Source organism: Sinocyclocheilus rhinocerous, unplaced genomic scaffold (assembly GCF_001515625.1).
Source record: "Sinocyclocheilus rhinocerous isolate Xijiao unplaced genomic scaffold, SAMN03320098_v1.1 scaffold2071, whole genome shotgun sequence".
NCBI classification, from domain to species: Eukaryota; Metazoa; Chordata; class Actinopteri; order Cypriniformes; family Cyprinidae; genus Sinocyclocheilus; species Sinocyclocheilus rhinocerous.
In genome coordinates, this window is record NW_015649573.1 from 412,785 (window position 1) to 418,294 (window position 5,510).

Consider the following 5,510-nt stretch of genomic DNA (forward strand, 5'->3'; position numbering starts at 1 on the left):
TATATAATAGGGGTGGTATGCTAAATTTATATACCAAAAAGTGCAGTATTCCACTCTATTGCATAGATAGGTATAACATAGCCTATAACTGAATAAGCCAAATGCAAGTATTCATGATCTCTCTCTCTCTCTCACACACACACACACACACACACATGTTTACTGTACACACACAAAATTTTACTATATAGACTACTATACTATAGCCCCCCTAAAAATGGCCTAGCAACGCCCATGATATCGCGTCATAAAATTGGGTGTTTCGGACCACTCTTTTGCGTTATATTGCATAGTTACGCGCATCCTGTCACTGTAAACTGGCCTGTCAATCAACCTGTTACAGTTAACATCCTCCACATTTCATTTAATTTAACTTCCTACCATATCAGAGAGAAAAGAAGTAGCACGTTGTTCTGCCAGCTGTGGGTCGTTCATACAGGAGAACTTTTTTTTTTGCATTTTATGCATAATGATGCATTTAAGAGTTCGCATTGTTGTTGCAGATGAAATAGACTATAACAAGGATAATATTAAATAAATATTTTTAACCAGGTTAAATGTTGATTATTAGTAACTTTAACCCCTTTATCTGAACCTCTCTACTTAACCATTGTTCGCATACATCCGCCATATTTGTAGTTTTTAACACACTTTATTTCAAATAAAATGTGTTAAAACTACAAATATCTCGGATCACCCAGTCATAAAGAAATTTTAAAATACGGGACAAAACATGATTTTTTTCAAAATAAGTCGGGACATTAAAAATAGAGCTGAAATACGGGACTGTCCCGGGAAAAACGGGACGTCTGGTCACCCTATTTATTTGTGTTTGTAGTTCTAAACGGAACCCTTCGCCAAAGCGCAGTGGGTTGTGGCCAATATTAGCCAATGGGGCTTAAGTCCAAGGCATGAAGTTTACGAAGAAATTTTAGTCGACCGTTGGTATCGAACTTACCTTTCCATCCTGCAGTTACAGACTGAGCTTGAGAAAGAATTCAACTGATATATGAGACTTCATAACAAGCACATCCTGCTCTTTACTTTCTCATTCTTCCATGTTTCTTTATTAATTATTTCAAACTGTCCCGCCCACTGAAAGCTGCACGGGTTATAGGCCTACATAAATACTACACATTTCAAAGACGTAAAAGGTCTGTGCGGCATGAGTTGAGCTTACCACAGAAGTGTAAGTGGTTAGTTGATTGCTGTCGCAAACAGAACTGATCATGCACTTGACTGGTACAAATGTAAAATTATTATTTTAAACTTTTTCCTTTCTGCAGAAAGCTAAATGTGTGTGGTGATGTGTCTAATTTTTTTTTATCATCATTTCTTGGTAAAGGATGAGAGACCTGGCGAGCCACATGATTTCTGTCAGAGCCAGGTGTGGCTTCCGAGCCAAAGGTTCCCGACCGCTGATTTAGGCCCTACTTCCGAGTCTGAGGACGTGGAACAGCCCTGAGTTGAGCGTCACGCAGCTTATGGTAACCTGAGTTAAAATATTCACCTGGGACCATGCAACTCAATTTTGTTATCTGTAGCGGGCATTTGTTGCAGTGAATTTCTATACCACATAGTGTATTTCTAGACCACATGTCCTTTTTCTAAGCCCTATCCTAAAGGAGCCCAAAAATTAAAATTCTGATAGTGATAGGCTATCACTTACATTCACAAGAGACCGCAGCCATGCTATTATAACAATACATGAGAGGCTGATATTTGAGTAAGACTACAGAGGAAACAAAGGCTTAAAGGCTATTTCATATATATATATAGGTCAGCCATTCTGCTAGCTACTTTGACATTATGATGCAAACAACAAGATTCAGATTGAAAGATAATGTTTTGTTGGCATTATGTCTTGCTTTACTCTAAGTATGACAATGACCTCATCAGTCAGTACTGAGTTTGCCATTATTTTTTTAGGGTGCGAGTTTCTACATGAAAGACTACTATGAAGATTATAAAGTCAGTTAGGCTATTTCTGGCAGCTGTTAATGTAACATTTATAGAAAAAATTATGAATTCTTATTTGATTTTAAGAAACTTTGAATAATTATAGGCCTATATAGCTTCAATATTTGACCAGTTTATCATAAAACTCAAGTTACATAACAGGAGTTGTAAAATCATGCAATCAATCTGTATTGACATTTCAAATAGAACAAGAAGACACATACCTGTACAGATTAAATCATGTTTGCTCCCATTTGTGATCACTGGAATCACTAAACAACGTCCATTATTCTTATACTGATGTATTAAAGTTGACTTTTTTCAGTATTGATGACTCACAGACATGATTCGCTGCAAATCCATAACAATTGTGTCATCAAAATTCGCACCTTCCGATGAACCTCCAGTAAATTTACACGTTCTGTTTTCTTACATAACTAACTAACACATGACGCTAGTATGCGATTGCTATAGTATATGGTTTGTGTTTTCATCCAGTTTGGGTATTTTATAAGAATAGTTTTGAGCAAAAAATAGCATTAACCTCATAACTGTCATGTGTAGTTTTCACACTATTGGTGCTTCTGAAAAGCCATGGATTAAGATGCCTGGAACCATTGGCCGGTTGCATCTAGTCATCTAATTTTTTGGACTGGTCATAACTTTTTAAAGTCATTTACATAAAAATGTAGATTGCCACAGTTAATAATAGCTAGTTAGTCAAACTAGTTCTTTAGAAACAATCTTATCATATTTGGCTATATGTTTATGCAATTGGCCCCAGCATCACATGAGAGGGAGCACTGACAATAAAAATCAATTTCTGATTTGATTGTTGTTTGTACGCTGCATCATTTTCCTTATAAATACCTTTATATTTGGAGTTTGTGGAGGGATATTTCCCCATCGGGGTGTTATTATACATGAAGGTTTCATGCTTCATTTTGCTGTTGCATGGGAAATAAATACATTGAACAAGAACTGATCACTGTTCCCAACCCTGGTCCTGGAGGCGCCCCAACACTGCACATTTTGCATGTCTCCTTTCTCTGACACACCAATTTCAGGTCTTGAAGTCTCTTCTAATGAGCTGATGACCTGAATCAGGTGTGTTTGATTAAGGAGGCATGCACAACGTGCAGTGTTGGGGTGCCTCCAGGACCAGGGTTGGGAACCACTGGTCTAGAGGTCTCAGTGGTGTCGTTGACACAGATGGTGATGGCATGGACAGTGCCTGGTCCTTTTGCATTCACACCCTGTTCATCAATAGCACTGTTGGGAACATCCTGTCCGATTTTCCTTTGAGAAACTGGCCTCTAAATGCATGCAGCCTGCCACTTGGAGTCATCAGTCATTATTAGTCTTTTCAGATTCTCCCTTCTGTTTTAACAATCTGCACATCATTCTTCTGGGTAAAAGCTTCTTCTTGCTTCCACATTCTAAAACTTAACCAACAGAGCCTGCTGAAACATTCATGTATTTCAAATATGATTTTATGGCCTTTCCCAAATTTATTTAGAAATATAAAAATATCACATTAAATTACATTTCATCACAGGCTTTCAAGGTTAAATCAGAAAATAGGTTTAAAGGCAGAATAGTTTTACAGGGAGTGTTACACTGCTGAAGTAATAAATCAGTATCTTCCATCTCAAAGCAGAGCTTGCAAATATATTTCTAACTGACAGAGCTTTGTACTTCAAGTTGTGTTATTATAACCCCCTTTTTTGTTTCCTGCACAACCAGCTTCTTATTTACAAGTTTATGGAGCACCCTCAATGATTAAATAATTTTTAGTGTTTACGTACGGGTAAATAGTTAAATTAGATTATCTACAAGCTATTTGTGCCATGCCATCCTGCTAGAGCCTCACATTTTATGGATTTACATTAGCTGGTGCTAAAATATGGTAATGCTGATCTTAAAGTCAAGTATGTATAAAAACCGAGTGACCTTGTACAGAGATACTCTCTGTCAGCATATGTTTGAGCAGTAGGTACTGTAATGGATGTTGTCTTTGATAAATGGTTTGACAATCAAGCAATATATTAAAATGTAAAATGTTAGACAGACATAAAGAGCTTTAAAAACACTGTCGATATCTATCCTTGATATTACAGACATGAAGTTATTTTAAAACAGGAGTAATATTTGCTGACTTTAATGACATTTATGAAACATATTGCAAACATGTTATTAAAAAAAGAAGCTGTCTATACTTTAAAATCAGTATGTCATTGTAGGTTACTAGATGAGTGGTCAGATTAATGACTTCATCATGACTGGATTTCAGCAAATCCCAACACACAAAAGCACTTCCTCACATCTGCACTTCTATTGTGTTTTCACAGTTCCGGAAACACCATTTCAAAAGCCAGACGAGTGCGGACATAAACCTATTCAACAAAACTAAATTTCTCATTCAGCTACACACCGTGAAAATTTGACAATTCTGAGTGTTAAATTATTTGAGGGAACAGAAAGATTCAAATTTGCTCATGATTGCTAAACCAACTGGACAACATATTCTTTTGTGTAGATGTGTAGAAAAAAAAGATGTGTCTGTTGTGTAAGATACACACGAGCCAGACAGGGTTATAGCAACAGCTAAAAATCTCAGTGATGTTTTTTATGAGATATTTACAACAAATGTGTTGACATATTACAATTGCTCCCAGAGCTAAATACCTTATATTGTTGTTTTTGTTTAGGTGTGTGTGTAAGCCTGAATACACCTTTTGGGGCTTAATATGATGTTTAAACAGTAACTAGATTTATGTTTTTTTTTTACTCTTATGCAGTGTCAGGAACATCAATATTTACATTTTATTGCAATATTGCAAAATAATGAACTTGATTGGTCATATATTGTACCACATTTAATAATAAAAAGTGATGTTGTCGAAGTCAAAGTTAAAGAGATCCCATTTATTTATTTTGAAATTAATGCATTATTTGAAAAAAGAAAAAGAAAAAACTAAAAACAAGCATTCAAATTCTGCTCAACCACTACATTAACACTTAACCAACCATGAGAAATAAGTTGTATAAATGAGCATATTTTAACAATTGAAATAATTCATATTAGCTTAAAGTTAAAGTGATTCATGACAAAACGGTCAATAAATATATATGCTTGAACAGAGGCTCTTCAGTATGTAGTGAAAGTGAAAGTGACGTGACATGTGGCCAAGTATGGTGACCCATACTTGGAATTAGTGCTCTACATTTGAACCCATCCAAAGTGCACACACACAGCAGTGAACACACACACACTGTGAACACACACCTAAAGTGTAACAGTTTATAGGCAACAATGCCTCGGGTCACTGAAAAGGACCACAATAACAGTCTCATCCAGTTAAGTATGAAAGGCATCTTGAAAATGATAAAGCCTTTAAAATGCCTTTCATGTTTTTTTTCCTTCTTTTTTTTCCAGCTACTTCTTAGCTTTAAAGGGGTCATATGATGCGATTTCAATTTTTCCTTTCTCTTTGGAGTGTTACAAGCTCTTGGTGCATAAAGAAGATCTGTAAAGTTGCAAAGACTAA